The following is a 21283-nucleotide window of genomic DNA, read 5'->3' as shown; positions in this document are numbered from 1 at the left end:
GTTTTGCGTTATTCTTTTTGTTATGGCATTACACTGTAAAATAATATTTAAATCAGGATTCATTTGAAGTGCTAAACCAGTAAGGCTGTCATTGGACTACAAATCCCATAATACAATTTATTGAACAGAAAACTTGAAAGTGGGTTGAAAGGTTGCATGATCCCCAAACAAGTTTTATCTGTTTTTATATAATGGAATTAGAGTTATAATAAAAAAATTAAATAAGCTTCAATGTTTGTATTTTCCTAATTAAAAACACACTAACTTGAGTGCTGCTAAGGAGGTTCAGAGGTATCAGAATTATACTGGCCTGAAGCAGCCTCCATAGTGAGGGAACTTTTGATGGACTCTTCTATTGCTGTTGGTGGTGGCTGGGTAGAAGGTCATTCTCTAGTGGCAGCAACTGCGTTCCTCCTACAAGCGACGTTCTCATTTGTGCAAGACCAAAGCTCACACCATCCCCTACAAAGTCAAGGAATACCATGGGTTTTGTTGCACACAGTATTTATCCTTTCTTAGATACAACTCCGTTCTTGCTTCATTGTGGTATCAGGCACAATTAGGTAGGATCGGCCAAAAACTGGCCCGGACTGGGGTGGCACCACTTGGCAGGGCAGACTCACAGATGACAGAGTCTGGGTACTGCACTGTAATGGTTCAGAATTCTTATATGCACCAGAGACTTCAGAACAGGTGACCAGCCAACTACCTCTTGGAGATACTCTGGGTTCTAGGCTCTAGGTTGGAAAGATTCAGCTCCAGTCCTTCTCACTCTGAGGCAAGAGGGCAGCAGGCACAGGTCAGCACAGCAAAGAAGGAATCCAGAAACAGCAGTCCAGAAGAGTGGCAGGTCTTCAGCAGTACAGCAGTCCTTCTTCCTGGCAGAGTATTCACTAGTCCAGACATTTACTGAGTTGGTGGTGACGGGGGTCTTTTTCATATACCCATTTGTGCCTTAGAAATGGGGAGACTTGAAAAATGCCTTTGAAGTGTCATATCCTTCCTGACCTGGCTCCATACTCACTATAGGGTGTATGCACACCTTTGTGTGTGGACAGGACACAGCCTATTCAGTTGTAAGTGAGGCTGTGTCCAGCTCCTCACTCCCATCCTGCCCAGGATGGCCCATCAGAACATATATAGCCTATCAGGTCACACCTAAGCTCCCTTTGTGAGTGATTGTCTAGAGGAAATACATGAAGTCCAGTTGTCCCCCACCCCAGGCATGATCAGAGACTGGCAGCAAGCTCCGAATGGCTAAGGCACGAAAATGCCAGCTTTCCTAAAGTGGCATATTTGGAATTGCAATTTAAAATCTGAATTCACTATAAGTTGAATTGAAATGGAGACATCAAACTCAAAATGTTTTTCTGTTCCAGATTGTGAGTTACACTTATAAGATGTAATAAAGTCATCCCAATGCTAGCCTATGGGAGAGATAAGCCTTGTAATGGTGAAAAACGTATTTAAGAGTTTTTCACCACCAGGATATATAAAACTTAAAATGTAAAAATACATATCCAACTGTTTAAATACACTGTACCCTTCCATCGGGCTGCCTAGGGCCTACCTTAGGGTTTACATATGTATTAAAAAGGAAGGCTTGGGCCTGGCAGAAGGTTGACTTTTCCAGGCCTACGTGACAGTTTAAAAATGCACACACAGGCTCTGAAGTGGCAGGCCTTAGACAGGTTTAAAGGGATAATAAGTGGATTGCACAATTAGTGTTGCAGGCCCACTAGTAGCATTTAAATTACAAGCCCCGGGCATATGTAGTGAACTCTATGAGGGACTTACAAGTAAATTAAATATGCCAACTGGGGATATGCCAATGGTATCACATTTTAGGGAAAGAGCACCAGTACTTTAGCACTGGTTAGTAGTGGAAAAGTGTCCAGAATCCTAAGGCCAGCAAGAACAAAGTCAGCAAAAACAGGGCCCTGAAGGCAAAAAGTTAGGGGATACCCCATCATGGATGCCAGGTCTAACACGTGTCTTCCCCCAAATAAAAGTGGGGAAAACTACTCATCCCTACAGGGTTCTCTTCAATAAGGTGAAAGAGCCTTGAAAAACCATCAGCATTGAAGTGGTCTGTTCCAAGGACAAGGTTTCACCATAAAGCCTGTTCCCTGTAGGGAGATGAACCACCTCCAGTTTGGGATTCTCACCTCCCATCTGCCTTAACCCTCCCAGGGGCCTGTGGTCTGTCTGAACCCAGAAATGAGCAAACAGATATGGTCTTGGCTTCTTCAGTGACCATACCACAGTAAAACCTTCCCTCTCTATTGTGCTCCACCTCTGCTCCCTAGGACGTATCTTCCTACAGATGAAGGCTGCAGGATGATCCAGTCCCCCTTCATTTAGCTATAAGAGCACAGAGCCTACACCATGCACTGAGGCATCTATCTGCACAATTAATTCTTGGGAGACGTCAGGAGCCTTTAGCATGGGTGCTGTGAACGTGGCCTCCTTCTGGGAGTCAAAAGCTTTCTGGCACTCCTCTGTCCAGATCACCTGATTTGGGTGCTCCTTGGAAGTCACCTCTGTCAAGGGTGGGAACAAGGGTGCCTTATCCCTTGACAAATCTCCTGTAATAGCCACTGAGGCCTAATAAGTTTGAGTCTTGGCGGGTTTCGCAAGCCAGAACATTTTCAATCCTGGTCAGGAGGGGCTGCTCCTTGTAACCTCCCACTTGGTGACCCAGGTAGACCACTGAACTCTGCCATATCTGGCATTTGATACTCTGGCCTGCGCTCTGCAGAGCCTGAAGCACTCTCTTGAGGTGGCACAAGTGGTCCTCCCTGCTAGAAGTAAAGATGGCTATGGCATATAGGTAGATGGGACTGAAGTACTCCAGCCACCCAGGCTGGGTTACCAACCTCTGGTACGTGGCAGGGGTATTTTTGAACCCAAAGTGCATGACAGGAATTGGAGGTTCCCTTCCTGGGTAGAAAATGCAGACCTCATTTTGTCCCCCTCGGTGAAGGCAATCTGCCACTACCCAGATGTTAAGTCAAATGTTTTGAGGAACTTGGCAGACCCTAGCTGATCTATAAGCTCATCAGCTTGAGGGACAGGGTGTGCATTAGTCTTGATGACCACATCGAGCCCCCGGTAGTCTACAGAGAAACAAAGTTTTGGGGTGACACCTGTATGGGCAGCTTTGGGAACCAATACTACCAGGCAGGACCAAGGGCTGTTTGAGGGCTCAATAACCTATAACACCATCATCTTGAGTTGTATTCTTTAATGCTGGCTCTCACCTTGTCAGATAACCTGTAAGCTTTATTTTTTGTAGGCAGGCTGTTCCCAGTATCAAAATCATAGGTGTACCATGTAGTGAATTCTGAGGTAAGGGAGAACAAAGAGGAAAACTGCAACAGCAATTGATGGCAGTGTCAGTTAATCTAAGGTCTGTGTAAGGGAGAGGTTTGCATCCTCCACTATCTCATTCTGCTCATTAGAAAAAAAGAGGTCGGGAGAGGTTCACCCCCCTCTTCCACCCAGGTAACTAGGAATATGGTTAACTAAGAGCTTTTGAAGTGGGGCTTGAGCCAATTGACATGCAGAACCCTCAAATGGTTCCTGGGAGTCTTGAGGTCCACCAGGTACCAGACATCATTTTGGCATTCTTTACCTCATAAGGCACAAAAACTGTTGTCTTGCTTGACCCTGGGCTCTACAGGTTTTATCACCCACACTTTATAGGCAGGTTGAATCTCAACCAGAGAGGCATTCCGGTCATATCACCATTTCACATCCTCCTAACTAGCTTCCAGATTCTCCTTGGTGAGGTTCTGGAAGCATGCTGTCTGGTTGCTGAGTGCCAGCATGTAGCTGACCACATCCTGGGGGGGTCTCCCTGGGAGTTTGTGCCCAATTGTAGGAGGCTGGCCTGGTTTGTAGTGAGTACCAAGGGGTACTTACACTCTGCACCAGGTCCAGTTATCCCTTATTAGTGTAGAAGAGGTGTCTAGCAGCTTAGGCTGATAGAAAAGGGTAGCTTAGCAGAGCAGCTTAGGCTGAACTAGGAGACATGCAAAGCTCCCACTATACCACTGGTGTCATATGCACAATATCATAAGAAAACACAATACACAGATATACTAAAAATAAAGGTACTTTATTTTTATGACAATATGCCAAAAGTATCTCAGTGAGTACCCTCAGTATGAGGATAGCAAATATACACAAGATATATGTACACAATACCAAAATTATGCAGTAATAGCAATAGAAAGCAATGCAAGCAATGTACAGTCACAATAGATTGCAATGAGAGCACATAGGTATAGGGGCAACACAAACCATATACTCCAAAAGTGGAATGCGAACCACGAATGGACCCCAAACCTATGTGAGCTTGTAGAGGGTCGCTAGGACTGTAAGAAAACAGTGAGGGTTAGAAAAATAGCCCACCCCAAGACCCTAAAAAGTAGGTGTAAAGTGCACCTATGTTCCCCAGAGAACACAGAAGTCGTGATAGGGGAATTCTGCAAGGAAGACCAACACCAGCAATGCAACAACGATGGATTTCTGGACGAGAGTACCTGTGAAACAAGGGGACCAAGTCCAAGAGTCGCGACAAAGTCGAGATTGGGCAGATGCCCAGGAAATGCCAGCTGAGGGTGCAAAGAAGCTGCCACCGGATGGTAGAAGCTGGGGATTCTGCAAGAATGAAGAGGACTAGGAACTTCCCCTTTGGAGGATGGATGTCTCACGTCGTGAAGAAGCTTGCAGAGGTGTTCCCACGCAGAAATATCGCAAAGAAGCCTTGCTAGCTGCAAGGGTCGCGGTTAGGGTTTTTGGATGCTGCTGTGGCCCAGAAGGGACCAGGATGTCGCCAATTGCGTGAGGAGACAGAGGGGGGCCCAGCGAGATAGGGAGCCCTCACAGAAGCAGGCAGCACCCGCAGAAGTGCCGGAATAGGCACTACGAAGAAGAGTGAACTGGAGCTCACCCAAAGTCACAAAAGGAGATCCCACGATGCCGGAGGACAACTCAGGAGGTTGAGCACTGCAGGTTAGAGTGTCGGGGACCCAGGCTTGGCTGTGCACAAAGGAAATCCTGGAAGAGTGCACAGGAGCCGGAGCAGCCGCAAATCATGCGGTACCCAACAATGCAGTCTAGTGTGGGGATGCAAGAACTTACCTCCACCAAACTTGGACTGAAGAGTCACTGCACTGTGGGAGTCACTTGGACAGAGTTGCTGAGTTCCAGGGACCATGCTCATCATGCTGAGAGGGGACCCAGAGGACCGGTGATGCAGTTCTTTTGGTGCCTGCGGTTGCAGGGGGACGATTCCTTCGTCCCACTGGAGATTTCTTCGGAGCTTCTAGTGCAGAGAGGAGGCAGACTACCCCCACAGCATGCACCACCAGGAAAATAGTCGAGAAGGTGGCAGGATCAGCGATACAAGGTTGCAGTAGTCATCTTTGCTACTTTGTTGCAGCTTTGCAGGCTTCCTGAGCAGTCAGCGGTCGATTCCGTGGCAGAAGGTGAAGAGAGAGATGCAGAGGAACTCTGATGAGCTCTTGAATTCGTTATCTAAAGAATTCCCCAAAGCAGAGACCCTAAATAGACAGAAAAGGAGGTTTGGCTACTTAGGAAGGAGGATAGGCTAGCAACACAGGTAAGAGCCTATCAGGAGGAGTCTCTGACGTCACCTGCTGGCACTGGCCACTCAGAGCAGTCCAGTGGGCCAGCAGCACCTCTGTTTCCAAGTTGGCAGAGGTCTGGAGCACACTGGAGGAGCTCTGGGCACCTCCCCTGGGAGGTGCAGGTCAGGGGAGTGGTCACACCCCTTTCCTTTGTCCAGTTTCGCGCCAGAGCAGGGCTGGGGGATCCCTAAACCGGTGTAGACTGGCTTATGCAGAGATGGGCACCATCTGTGCCCATCAAAGCATTTCCAGAGGCTGGGGGAGGCTACTCCTCCCCAGCCCTGACACCTTTTTCCAAAGGGAGAGGGTGTAACACCCTCTCTCTGAGGAAGTCCTTTGTTCTGCCTTCCTGGGCCAAGCCTGGCTGGACCCCAGGAGGGCAGAAACCTGTCTGAGGGGTTGGCAGCAGCAGCAGCTGCAGTGAAACCCCGGGAAAGGTAGTTTGGCAGTACCCGGGTCTGTGCTAGAGACTCGGGGGATCATGGAATTGTCTCCCCAATGCCAGAATGGCATTGGGGGTGACAATTCCATGATCTTAGACATGTTACATGGCCATGTTCGGAGTTACCATTGTGACGCTATACATAGGTAGTGACCTATGTATACCGCACGCGTGTAATGGTGTCCCCGCACTCACAAAGTCCGGGGAATTTGCCCTAAACGATGTGGGGGCACCTTGGCTAGTGCCAGGGTGCCAACACACTAAGTAAGTTAGCACCCAACCTTTACCAGGTAAAGGTTAGACATATAGGTGACTTATAAGTTACTTAAGTGCAGTGGTAAATGGCTGTGAAATAACGTGGACGTTATTTCACTCAGGCTGCAGTGGCAGGCCTGTGTAAGAATTGTCAGAGCTCCCTATGGGTGGCACAAGAAATGCTGCAGCCCAAAGGGATCTCCTGGAACCCCAATACCCTGGGTACCTGAGAACCATATACTAGGGAATTATAAGGGCGTTCCAGTATGCCAATGTGAATTGGTGAAATTGGTCACTAACCTGTTAGTGATAATTTAGAAAGTAAAGAGAGAGCATAACCACTGAGGTTCTGGTTAGCAGAGCCTCAGTGAGACAGTTAGTCATCACACAGGGAACAAATACAGGGCACACTTATGAGCAGTGGGGCCCTGGCTGGCAGGGTCCCAGTGACACATACAACTAAAACAACATATATACAGTGAAATATGGGGGTAACATGCCAGGCAAGATGGTACTTTCCTACACCAATCCTCCTTCAGCAAACTCAGAGGTCCTCTCACAGGGTGCTCATGCAGAAGTTTGAAGGGATTGATGCCAACACATTTCTGCGGTAGCTCCCTATAGTCTAAGAAAAGAGATGGCAGGAAGATGTCATACTTCTGCCTCACGGGTTCCTACTCACCCATTATCATGCCTTTAAGGGTCATGGTGAAGCTTTTAAGAAGCCCATTGGATTTGAGGGTGGTAAGGAGTGGAAAACTTATAGTTTTTCCCACACTCCTTCACATGGCTGTAATGTGCCCTGAAGTGAAGTTGGCACCAAGCTCCTTGGGGAGTTCCATACACATAAAATCCCCATTCATCCCCTGGCCACTGCAGGTGCACTCACCAATCTCAGTGTGATAGCCTCTGGGTACCAGGTGGCATGGCCCACAAAGATCAGAATGAACCTGTTGCCCATGGCTGTCTTTTGGTCCAGAGGACCAACAGTGCTGATTCTCATTCACTCAAAGGCGGTGACAATGACAGGAAAAGATTGCAGGGGGGCCTTGTTCTTCTTTCCTGACTTTCCACTGGCCTGGCAGATAGAATAAGACCTACAGAACACATATGAGGCCTTCTTCATTTGAGGTCACTAAAAGTGGGTAAGAAGCTTGTCAACTGTCTTCTTCTGCCCCAAATGACTTGCCAGGGGTTCAGCATGAGTCAGCTCCAGTAGGAAGGCCCTGTAGCATTAGGAGACCACCAACACACAGGTTGAACCAAACTCAGGAACCCTTAGGCTCACTATATAGGAGACCATTCTCTCAGTAAACAAGTGATCAGAGGTGTCACCAGCTGCCTAGGCCTCGGTATACTACCACAGGCCCACAAGTGTAGGACCTTCCTTCTGCCCTCTGCAGAACCCCTCCCTGATGAGACCCCTTTCTTCTGCCTATACTTCAGCTTAGGCAGACTCTCCAGTTTATACATACCCTCCCCTGTAGGCACTGGGGTGTCCCTCTCAGAATCACCCTCCCTCCTGGACCACAGGAGTTTCAGGAGCATGTTTCCAGCACCCCTTGCCCCTCCTCTTCTTGGCAGGCTCCCGTGCCATTCATCCAGGCTCCAGGACCTCCTAACTACTCTCTTGGGCTGCCATCAACCGTGTTGTCAGGAAAACCCACTCAGCCAACCCTAACATATCCACGTGGGACCTGAGCCCCACCTCCTTCCAGACGTTAAACTCCAGGACATTGCCAAGCAGAAAATATACAGTCAATGACAGACTCACAACTTCCTTCAATGAACCTGAGAACCCACCCCCTATTCAAAGGGAACAAGAGTCACTGGGTAGTGACTTTCATGGATGTCAGCTGCAACAACTTTGTTGGAATGCATTAGGGACTGCCTGCTCTGACGACACCAGATGACATCTGATGGTTGTTATGCTGGCTCCAGTAGCTCTCATATCCTCCACCCTCTGCACATTGATGTTGACCCACTGCCTATATTTCTGAGTGTTGGTAGGCAGTAGGGTCCTCTGTATAATGTGTTTGTCACCCAGAGAAATTAGGCTAACCCCTGCTCTGAGGAATCTAGATGAAATCTATTGGTTGTCATGCTAAATCCGGTACCTCTCAGAGCCTCCACCCACTGTCCATTGATGGTGACCCACTGCCCATATTTCTTAGTGTTGCTAGGCATGGGGGTCCTCTGTACCATCTCTATGTCACCCAGGGGCACTAGGGTAATCCCATATTCTGGCCCCCACACTCCCTGGGACAATCCCTTCCCAAGAGCTGCACTAGCCAACCCCAGTGAATGCCCACCCATGGGGGACTGTGCCCCGTATCGGACAATTGGCATCCCCCTTGAAGTGTTCTTGCTGTTGGCACTCATAACACTTAGGGATTGCCTTCCCTGATAACTTACTATCAGGTAACCATCTCCTTTTCCTTTCAGTTGAGGGATATGAGTCCTGACCCGATGAACTAGTTTGGGGCCCTTTAGAGAACTCCTTGTTTTTTTTTAAATCTCCTTCTTCTGATGAGGATCCTGACCTCCCTTGAGGTGATCTCCCCAGATACCTTCTTATGGAACCTGGTGCTGATCCAGCGTTCTGCCTCATTAGCAAGCTCCCAGGGGTCAGAGAGCTTACTATCAATCAACTGTTTGCAATACAAAGACTGAACAAGTGTTCCTTTGCAGTACGGTTGCACAGTCCCTGATAAGGTTTTGCTTCACTGGTCTTCACCCAACCTTCCAGTGCCTTGCAGAAAGAATCAACAGAGTCCACCCAGGTCTGGTGGCCCAGATTCTGGCTGTCCCTGAACTTCTGCCTATACCTTTCTGGGACCAAACCATTTATCGTGATTAAGGCCTCTTTCCAGAATGCCTCATACTGTCCTCCTTCTCCATTGACAGTAGCGTGTCCCTCTCTTCATTAGGAATGTACCTTCACTTACTAGCTCTCCAATCCTCAGGGATTCTGTGCATCAACAAATGAAATTTCATGAGTCTCAAACCACTTGTCAGTCCTGTCCCCCACAAAACTGTCATCCACCAGAATTATAGGAATGTGGGCCATTCAGAGGGCACTGAAAAATTGCTTCCACCATTACCACTGACTCCCCTTGCTTAGCTCTGATGTTCAGTTATTAATTATTTAAGAGTTGGCTCATAGGCCATCCTTTGTTCCTCCATGACTAGTTTCTTCTCCTCTAAGGCACTCTCAGCCTTTTCCTTCTCCACTTTTAATTTGGCCAGCTCCAACTTGAGCTTTCTCTCCTCCCTCCTGTCTTATAGTTCTTCTGGAGACAGACCTGTGGAAGACACAATTCTTCCCGTCTGGGAGGATTTCCAATCCTGTCAGTAGGTTCCCCCCTCCTCAACAAACTGCCTTCCAAGATCCTCCTGTTGGTCCTACTCCAATTCCTCCTCTTCATCCAACTCTTCCTCCTTATTGTCTCTTAGGGTTTGCTGGCCCTCTGCCCATGCCCTAAAGGCCTTTTGGAGCTAGGTCTCCCTTTTCAGTGCCCTTCTTAGTAGGCAGCCCCACCTCCCAACAAAACTCCTTGAGGTAGGCCATAATGCAGCTCTCCAGATTTGCCCTGTCAAATTAAATCTTTGCAGGTGAGGTCACTGACACAGCAGACAGGTAGAAAGGATAACATTTGCCAAAATCAAAAAGGCTATAGGGACAGTTTACTCAGTTTGGTCTTAGATATGGGATGATCGTGTTCACCATATCACTGTATGGAACTACACAAACACAAGCCTATCCTCACCTCCCATCACCAATGTGAGAAAGTGGGTTATTGATTGGCTGGAGTGTGATCCCTGGTCAAGCAGCAATCATAATTCTTGTCAGGGTAAGGCACAGGCAAACCACAAATTTACCTGTGCTCACCATCTGATAGCTTGGCACAGAGTTGTCAGGTTTATCTCAAAGGCAATGTTATGCATTTGTGTTGCACTTCAAACAGTAAACCAGTGAAAAAGCTACACAAAAATGATCCCACCCAAGATTAGAAAAGTAGATTAAAGTTAATAAATTAAACTAAACCAGAATGACAAAAATCCAATAAGTAGACCTTGAGTTATGACTTTTTAGAGAATAAACTGCAAACTAGCTCTTAAAAGCCAAAAGCACCATCTAGGGATATCTGTTAGCACTGGACTGGGACAAAGTCAAAACTTCAGGGTGACCACAATGGGGAGCGGGCTGGCTACAGGGACCCCATTGGGCACTCTGAACCAAAGTATCTTAAATCTGGGTTGCCAAGCGACGTGTCGGTTGCAAAAGCAACAGTAGAGGGAATGCGTTGCTTTCCTCCACGCAACAGTGGCGATGTTTTGTTTCGGAGATATAGCACGGCTGTGGTGGACGTTCTTGATGCATCAAGGTCGATGATGTGTTGGGTAGTTGAGTCGATGTGCCTTTTTCAATGAGTGTAAAGTCTGTGATGCGGAGTATTGGCGTCATCATCAAAACTGACATTGTCTCGGATGCGGAGACCTTGAGCCAAGAAAAAAATGCTGTGTCTGTTCTGTAGGCGAATCACTGGTTTTGAGATGTGAGGCACAGCAGGGATGTGATTCTGGTTGCACTAGTTCCGACCCATGCAGTAAAGTTGATCCGTCGATTTTCTCCATGCACTAGCGGTGATGCAGCAATTCCACTCTCACAACAATGGATGTGTTGGTTCCCCTGGAGCAAAGCACCTTAGGCCACCTTCCAAGGGTCAAGGACTCTGGGTCACACTACTTGGCAGGACAGACTCATGGTTGGGGAAGTCCAGATGCAGGAGTGAGATGGTTGCAAATTCTTTTATGCCCCTGAGACTTCAGATCAGGAGGCTAGAACACTAGCCCTTGGAGTTACTCTGGGTTCTGGGTAGAGAGATTCAGATCCAGTCCTTCTCACTCCCAGGCAAGAGGAAAACAGGCACAGGTCACCACAGCAAAGCAGGAGTCCAGCACGCAGCAGTCCAGCAGAGTGGCAAGCCTTCAGCAGCACACCAGTCCTTCCTCTTGGCAGAGTATTCACAGGTCTAAAAGTGTACTGGGTTGGTGGTGTCTGAGGTGCAGTTTTTATACCCAGTAGTACCTTTGAAGTGGGGAGACTCCAAAGAGATGCCTTTGAAGTACACAGATGTCCTGTCCTTCCTTCCCTGGCTCCAGACACATTTCAGGGGAGTATGCAGCCCTTTGTGTGCAGATAGGACACAGCCTAGTCAGGTGTAAGTGAGGTTGTGCCCAGCTCCTCCCTCCCATCCTGCCCAGGATGGCCCATCAGCACACGGAGAGCCCATCAAGTCATACCTAGGCTCCTTTTGTGAGTTGCTTCTCCAGAGGGAATATGCAAAGCCCAGCTGTCTCCCACCCCAGACATATGATCAGAGTCAGGCAGCAGCCACCAGATGGCAAAGGCATAAAAATGCCAACTTTCTTAAATTGGCATTTTCAGAATTGCAACTTGAAATCTAACTTCACAATAAGTTGTGATTTTAGATTGTGATTCTAGAGACACCAAGCTCGGAAAGTCTATCTCTTCCAGATTATGAATTACACTTATAAAATGTAATAAGATAATCTGAATGTTAACCTATGGGAGAGATAGCCCTTGCAGGGGTGAAAAGTGAATGTTGAAGTTTTTCACCACCAGGATTTTTAAAACATAAAAAACCCTTAATAGTACACATCCAGCTTTTTAAATACACTGTATCCTGTCATTAGGGCTGCCTAGGGCCTACCTTGGGGGTGATTTATGTGTATTAAAATGGAAGGTTTGGGCCTGGCCGAAGGTTGACATTGGCAGGCCATCATGGCAGTTTAAAACTGTACATCCAGGCTCTGTAGTGGCAGGCCTAACACAGAGTTAAAGGGCTACATAAGTGGTTGCACAATCAGTGCTGCAGACCCACTAATAGAGTTTAATGTACAGGCCCTGTGCACATGTAGTGCACTCTACTAGGAACTTATAAGTAAATTAAATATGCCAATTAGGGATAAGCCAATGTTATAACAACACTTTAACACTGATTAGCACTGGGAAAGTGCACAGAATCCTAAGGCCAGCAAAAACAAAGTCAATAAAAACAAGAGGTCTGACCGCAAAAAGTTAGGGAAAACCACACCAAGGATGCCAGGTCTAACATGTACCCTGCCCAACTGAAAGTGGGAAGAACTCCTCAGCCCTTCAGAGTTCTCTTCACTAAGGTGAAAGAACCTGGAAGAACAATCAGCATTGGCGTGGTCTGATCCAGGACCATGTTTCACTATAAAGTTTACTCCATGTAGGAAGATGGACCTCCTCAACAGTTTGGGATTCTCACCCCTCTTCTGCACCCCTCTTCCATCCAAGAGGTCTGTAGTCTGTCTGAACCCAGAAGTGAGCACCAAACAGGTATTGGCTTATCCTCATCAGTGCCAAGACCACAGTAAAGGCTTCCCTCTCTATTGCACCCCACCTCTGTTCCTTGGAATGTAACTTCCTACTGATGGAAGCTACTGGGTAATCCAGTCCCTCTTTGTTTAGCTTTGAGAACACAGCCCCTATTCCAAGCTCTGAGGCATCTGTCTGCATAATAAATGCTTGGGATGAGTCAGGAGGCTCCTTCAGGGTATTTAAAAGCTTTCTATCTGTCAAAACTCTATCTTGCGCAATCTGTGTGGTGGGTTTTCCGCACCAGCTTATGTCACCTTTACCTTGTGGCACCTTCTTGTCTTGAGCACATCATGATTACACTCCCCTCCCTAATACCATGCTTGCTCAATCAGGTTTGGAAATCCATAGTGTACACTAAACTAGGGCCCATATTTATACTTTTTGATGCAAACTGAGCAAATGCAGTTTTGCATTAAACAGTATAGTGCTGGCTTGCATCATTCCAGAGCGCCAGCCGTGTGCTAAATTTATGGAATCCCGCAAGCCGGGGCTAAGGGTGGGCTAACATCTGGGAAAGTGACGTTAGCCAGGTGGGGTGGCAATATGGCAGAAGGGGGTTTTGCACCAAAAAATGACACTAGGCTGAGGAACAGGGGGAAGACTGATTTGCATATGGCTGGGAACAAACTGGAAATGGAATGGCAAGACAAGCAAAAAAAACTGATGGATCTGTGACTGGGGGTGAATGTCTTATTTGCTCTGCATTCCGTCCATCATCTGTTGTTTTTGCATTTAACCAGTCTAGCATTATTTCCTGGCGCAAAAACATTCATACCTAAAGAATCCTTTCTTAGAAAAGTCAGGGGTCATGCCCACCAACCAAATGGCCAGCACATGGGACAAGGGTCCGCTGGGCATGGTCTTTGCATCCAGTACCATGCCGGGGGACCCATTTCACGGCCCCCAATGGCACTTAAAAATGATTTAAAATATACTTACCTCTACTTACCCTACTTACCTGGGATGGGGTCCCCCCATCTGCTGGTGTCCCTCTGGTGCGGGTAGGGGTGTTCCTGGGGCATGGGGTGGGCACATGTGGGCTGTTTCCATGGTGTTTGACCATGGAAATGGGTCCACAGGTCCCCTAACGCCTGCCCTGACCCAGGTGTTAAACAATGGCGCTAAGCAGGGTTAGCACCATTATTTAGGCCGTCTTCCCCGTGCACCATTTTTGGGATATGGATAAATAAGGCGCTAGAGTCATTTTGTGGCAAGGAACGACTTCCTTGTATCTCATTGACGCAAGGTGGTTTCACTCATCCAAAAAATGACTTTAGCTCCAATATTTTGACGCTAGACGGGTCTGGCGTCAAAATATAAATATGGATTTAAGTTTGCGCTGAATTTGCGCTAACAAATTACACTAATTCAGCACAAAGGTATAAAGATGCCCCTAGATCTGCAAGATGTATGCCACGTCATCCGTTTAAAAGAAGATGATGCATGGAAATCAGCCTTCTTCACCAAATTTGGATTATTCAAGTGTACTGTAAGGCCTTTTCTGTTATATAATGTCCCAGCAGCATTCAATTTAAAAAAACAAAACAGGTTTTGCAATATATACTGGACGTTTGTGTAGTTGTATCCTCATATATTCCTCGAACATGACAGAACACAAAGAGCATGCCAGGAAGGTGCTTCAATGACTCCGAGAACTTGAACTATTTGTAAAAGTAGACAAATGTACCTTTCACACTCAATCTGTTGAATTTCTGGGATATTTCCTTCTCCAAAAGGTGTTACCATGGATCATAAAGAGATTCAGGCAATACTGGATTGACCAGCACCAACCACAGTCAAAGAGGTACAAAGTTTAATGGGACTTGCATACTTTTATAGACTTTTTACACCCATTTTCCCAACATACTATGCCCAATTACCAGACTTTTACCTAAAAAGGTACCTTTTGTCAGGTCCCATGGGGCCTATGATGCATTCAAATTGCTCAATGAGAAATTCACCATGGCTCTGGTGCTCAGACATCCGGATCCCTACTCACTGTACTTTGTAGAGGGAGGCACCTCTCAAGTTGCTGTAGGAGGTGTTTTGTCGCAACGCAACAGCACCAAAGGGCATCTACATTCGGTAGTATTCTTTTCCAAAAAGTTGCTGCCTGCTAAACAGAACTATACAGTGCTGAATGAGAACTATTAGAAATTAAATTATCTTTCCAAGAATAGTTAAAATACCTGCTAGGGGCCCAACATATTGATCACAGGACTCTCCAGTTCCTGTGATCATTAAAACCACGGCTCCCTAGACAAGTAAGGTGGTTGTCGTTCTTCAGTAAATACAATTTCACCATTACCAACCATCCAGGCACACAACAGGCTAAGGCAGGCCTGTTATACAGGTGGGGTTACTTGAATCAGATTCCTCGTAAACAGGCACCACAGAACATCATAACACCCAATCACATAGTAGGTCTTTGCAAACAAGAGTCATTTTTTAACAGGATTATACAAAGTGCAAGACAGGAGTATTTAGATTCTTGAGTTCATAATAATCTTTCATGTCATGGCACCACTTTGTCTGGTCCCACTAAAGAATTAAGACAGAAAACTTTAACTTGGTGTCATTACACTTCTTTTGCAGGCTCTCATGGAATTCACAAGACCTTAGATAACTGTCAGCGATGGTCTTGGTGGCCAACACTGTCCAAAGTGTACATGATTATGTTCAGATATGTCCCATCTCTTCTCAGAACAAGACTTCTCACACCACCCCTACAGGTCTTGCCTGTACCCCAAAATCCCTGTCATAGTATGGATTTTTTCACAGAACTGCCTAACTCCATCAGTTACAATACTACATGAATATTTGGTAACCTGTTTTCTTGGATGGCACACTTTGTTGCCTTAAAACAAACCTCCAATGTCAAGGCTCTTTCCCCCCCTATTTGTGCAGCATATCCTGTGGTTACATGGCCTGCAATTCATCATTATTTCTGACAGAGGACCCCAATTCATTTTCCTGATTCGACTCAGTCTTTGCACATTGGACATTGAAGCTAAACTCTCATCCATTTATTACCCACAAATCTATGGGCATACACAGCAAGTAAATCAAGTACTGGAACAGACACTGCAATGTTTTTTAATCTCAACTTCTAAAGAGTGGGAGTCCTTGTTATGTTTTGTAGAGTTTGCGTATAACAATGCACTGCATTCTGCTACTGGGGTATCTCCTTTCTATAGTGTAGCAGGCACTAATCCAGAAATGTTACCTGAAAATATTGATAAAACATCTGAAAGTGTACCTGCGATACAAAATTTAGCAAAACACCTCCCAACTCCCACCAAGACGTTTGACAGCACTTACAACAGGCTAAAGTGAACATGCAGAGGAATGCTAATAAACATCGTCAACTACTACCAGAGTACAAAAGAGGAGATCAGGTTTGGTTTACCAGAGAAAACATACAACTACATGGTCCTCACAAATTGCAACTCTGATATATTGGTCCCTTACCCATTGAAAAAGTTATTAATCCCATGGCAGTTCAGTTCCAGTTGCCAGATGGTTTGCCTGTTCACCCTGTGTTCCATGTTTCCCTCCTTTAACCTTATCATGCCTTAACCCAGCCCGTTCCTCCTCCTGTAACCCCTGATGGTCACTTAGAGTTTGAAGTCCAAAGGATTCTTGATTCATGGTGTGCTAAGAGTTGTTTGTTTTACCCAACTGCGTGGAAAGGCTATGGGAACCAGGTAGTAATGTTAATACTTTTCACCTGGTTCATTCTTTTCATGCCCACCACAATCACTAACCACGTCTAGTAGGTTGTTTTTTGTGGGGATAACTGTCATGACTCCATCTTGCGCCCTTTCTGCAGTGGGTTTTACACGCTGAGCTCATGTCACCCTTCCCTTGTGGTGCCTCCCTGCCCCGAGTACTCCAAGTCATGCTTCCGTTATGGCACATCCCAGTCTCGAGCACTCTATGATTTCTCTCCTAGGAAACCTGAACCATTGACCCCCCTGTTCTGTAGCTATGCAAGTTTGGTCTATTGCGCACCTGCAGATATCATGTGCCTAGTTAGGACAGTTAGATTTCGACTGTGAACCACTGAATTGAACCATCATGCACTTGGAGTTTCATTGCACTTGTTTATTGTTGTGAATTCCCATTTACACCTGGAAGGCCTCATATCCGTTGTATGTAACATGTGATCTTCCTCAGGTTGAATGGAATATTCCACGCCTCCACATAGGACACATGACTTTCTGGAACACTTTTGTCTTCCAGTGTGAGTACCCCCTCTGAACCTGCATTGGTGCTTGGTCTCATTCCAGTCCTGCACAAGCATGTCCTGGTACTCATCTTCTGAGTCTGAGAACTTTCAGCGCTCCTGTGATCCAGGTATCTGCAACACTTCCAGTGTCTTCCTTCGTGAGATACAAACCCGTCTCCTCTTGAGCACGGAGTCCCCTGTCGTCATTGGATTTCAGTTCATGCACTGCTAATGTTGAAGTACCTTTCCCTCAGATTAGGGCACACTACTCCACAGGTTAGCAAATAATTCAAGGACTGATTCTGAAGGCTTGAGCATGTTTTCGGATATTGGACATTGATTGAGTTTTCACCCCAATGAGGCCCAACTCTGTGGACTCTTTCATTGCAGTGCTCTGAATTCTATTTGATCCTGACTGAAAAGTTTGCCATTGTGTTAAGTGACAAGTTTTTTTGTAGTCTTTGGGAAGAAACTTCTAGAAGATGAAATTGCATTCCAGTTTGAATCTAAATTGGGCCCGGGCTGAGATTGCAGGATCTCAGTGCGATTCCACAAAGTGGTTTAAAAACCGCTGAGCTATGCAGAGTTCTGCAGGCAGGGGGAATTCTCCTGTGCACCAGTTCGTGTTGTGTTTTGCATCAAATGCAATGTGGAGTATGTCTTTGCATTCAAAATCGCAAGTGAACGGCACCAAACGGTTTGTATGGGCATGGCCACCTTGTTTTTTTACTCTGTTCATGGTGCTGGGTCTGTTTTTGAATCCCTTCTCAGTCTTTTCAACCCTCTGCACTACTAATTAATCTACCACTCTTTTTTATTTTTTGTATCAGTGTGTGTTTTTGTGTCCGATTATTTAACTTTTTTTCATTTTTTGTGTGTTTTTTTGTGACTTTTTATATTTTAGTTTATTTTTCCCTTTACTTCTCTTTTACTTCCTTCCATTTCCTGTTTCCTTTCTTTACCCCACCCAGCACCATGGCAGAGCAGAACGACCAGTGGAGCAATGGCACCAGACCTCTCTGAACAGCCAGCAGCAGCAGCTGCTTATCTTGAGGACAGCAGAAGTGCCAAGGAGTGCAGCCCTGGGTAGTCTTTTATGAGTTGGAGGTGGCAGCACTGTTTTTTTCTCCATGCAGCACAACCTCCCACCATGCTGGCAGCAGGCCAAACAGGGATACCGTCTACAGGAGCATCTGCTGCATTGAGGGAGGGTGCACAGGTGGGTGCGGGACACCAGCTAGGTCCGAGGCAGAACCTTAGCAGCTGACGCACCACTGGGTGGATATCCTAGACCTGAAGCAGGTCCTGCTAGCTTTGAGATTCTGTTGCTTGTGTGTACTGTTGTGTTGTGTTGTGTTTGTGGTCTACAATGCTAACATTTTTTTTCCAAATAGCATGCTGCTCCCACTCAGAGGTAAGTTACGTTTACTTTATCAAATGTAATCAAAACGAAAAGGTAGTAAATGGCAAAAATCGCACTCCGCGTGGTGTCCGCAGTGGTATGTATAAAAAGCAATGCGGTACAATTAGGTGCGCTCGGTCAGGTGCCCTACTACCTCTAGTGTATAAGGATTATGATACGTTTATTTTATGTTAAAAATAATATTATGTGATCCAGTTTGAGCTAGCCAGGTGCTCAATGCCACCTAATCTGCCTTGTCAGCACTTGCTTTGGTTGATTATTTAAGAAGCCATTGCAGAATCATCTGTCCTTCTGGCACCACAGTGAATTAGTGAGATAAGTGAGTTAGCATTTTCTGTGATTTTATTTATGGAGCTCGTATAGTCCCAAGATATTTCACAGTCATGTGTAGTAATACCACGCATCTATGCTGTGCAAAAAAGAGAGACTGAGTTAGTCCATCAAGGAGGTTGAGAACTGAGAATAGAATCAAAGATCATTCATTGCAGTGCATCAGTTCCAAATGTAGTTTTTGTTCACGGAATTTGGAGCAGAGATTTTAGGATTAGTAGGGCCAACTCAATGATAGTTAATACTAGTACCATAGAGGATCTGATTTAGATAAGTACAGTGTTACTTTATTTAAAATTGTGTGGAGATTAACTGTACCACTAATCTATTTTTTTTATCTTCTTCATTTCTTACATCATAACCCAAGGGCAAGAGGGCGGGCAGCACGGAGGGGGACCAAGGAAGACGTGGGAGGAGGCGCCGAACACCAGCACCACTGCTGAGGGTTCTGCTCATTCAAGTAATTCCTATTATTTATTATTATTAACTTAACTTTTACCTCTGCCAACTATTATACCTCTTTTGTCTCCTTTTTCGATACTGCCTCCTTTTTTTTGACCCCCCATCATGTTTTTTTTTTTAGTAGCTGACTTTTCCCGATCTGGTCTAGTCTGTAGATTTCTTCTGCTCTGTTGGTAATCTTTCACTCTCCCCTATATTTCTTGTGGTACTGTAAGATGAGGAACAGGTTTTTGGTACTCTACTGTCTACTGTGAAGATTGCAGGTCCAAATATGTTAGTATTATAAATAATATTCACCATGTATCTTTGTTGTGAAGACTTTCTTTTTCTTGCTCATGCTTTGACAGTTAACAAGTGAGTGACCATGGTCATTGATCGCCCCTCCAAACCCCCAATGTTGTGCTGTGTATTTCATTTATACATTATACCAGCAGTTCCCATGGCAGTGCAGCATTGCTGGAAAGTATGAAGTGCTATTGCATTGGCCAACCAACACCATATGTCTTTCCTTGACCATTATTATTCCAACCTCCATTGCACTTCAATGATTCAGAGTCATAATCAGTAAAGGCTATAGCTCTGTCCCCATTACAAAAAGTGTCAGTTGACTTGACTACCTGGCTTTTCTAACATTGTGAACCAACAAAATGCCAGGAGTGATATTTTTGAAAAAACATACTCTAATGCTAACCAAGCTGTAGTAGTGTATTGCAATTGTATTTTTTGTTACTAAATAAATTAAGGGAAGGCAAGGCATGTGTGGCATCAAAAGAAAGTACAATGTTTTTTTCTAGCCACACTGACCTCCAGTGCCATCAGCTCAAATGCGACTGCAGAAGGAGAGTCTGTAGGAGGGGGGAAGCGGCAGCAGGAACAGGCGGTGGCAAGTGACATTGCATGCTTATTGATAATTACTATTATACTCACTAGCTACAGTGAATTTATCGTGACATATGATCGTGACTTTTCCCGCTACAACGGTGGTTGAGTTATGGCCTCTTCTATCTGCAACTCAGCAAAAACTCACATAATGTATGCTAAAATGATGGCTTGATTGAAACGTGAGTCAGGGTAGAAATTAAAAGGCATTAGGAGAAGAGCAGGGCCATTGGATTTAAAGATAGATAATTGTCAACTACAGCCGTCCTATCTGCAGACAGCATTAGCTAACATGCCTCCATTAATTTAGCACAACAACTTGTAATCTATTGTGCATAGTGCCTCACTCATAAATGAGAGGTAATTTATTTTTATTTTTCCACTCAGTGTCTGTTTAGTTTCTAGAAAAGCCATTAAAAGAAAAAATATATACTGTTTAATCTGTTTTATTCTCTATTAATTCATTTCTGCCAGGCAGTCAGTGTTTTTAAGTGTGACATGTGTGGGTAAAAAATTAAATTGGCACTGTGACTCTCCTAATCCTAATCACACCAAATTCCAATGGCCCTAGAGGACCAGCAATATACTGCTACTGTGCCACCCATTACTTCATTTTAAACAAGTGTTTGCACAGAGCATTGTTAACAATTTGTCTTTGTTTTGTTTTTCTCAATATAGCTACACCTGCTGGTACACCAACACCACCTACCAGGCAGGAGATAGTGATCCGTCTGCAGCAATATAGGCTGGAGACCATCCAGGCAGAATACTAGTGGCTAGTGGCCCTGGAGGATGAAGAGGTGCCTCTGACCCGGGCAGCAAATCAGCAAACCAGTCCCAGCCTCCAGCCTCCAGCCTTCCGCCAATGACATGGCTTGCTCCGTCAACAGCTGTCAGGGGCCCAAACTGGAACTGCTGCTGTCCCCTCCTGCTCCGACACCCAGAGGACATTGCTGAAGCACATCCTGCAGCAGCTGGAACACATGGAATGGCGAGTGGAGAGTCAACTGGACAGTATAGAGCAAAGCCTGGACCAGCTCTAGACCCAAATCAGCAATGCCCTCTTTTAGCTCTTTTAAAAAAAAAAATGTTTTTTGGTAGGGGCTTGTTGTGGGTGGAGAGGGTGCGAAGGGAGCTGAGACTGTCTTTTTTTGCATTTTGGACTTTT

The sequence above is a fragment of the Pleurodeles waltl genome, chromosome 6, assembly GCF_031143425.1.
Source record: "Pleurodeles waltl isolate 20211129_DDA chromosome 6, aPleWal1.hap1.20221129, whole genome shotgun sequence".
Classification (NCBI taxonomy): domain Eukaryota; kingdom Metazoa; phylum Chordata; class Amphibia; order Caudata; family Salamandridae; genus Pleurodeles; species Pleurodeles waltl.
Note: the sequence above shows the minus strand (reverse complement) of the source record.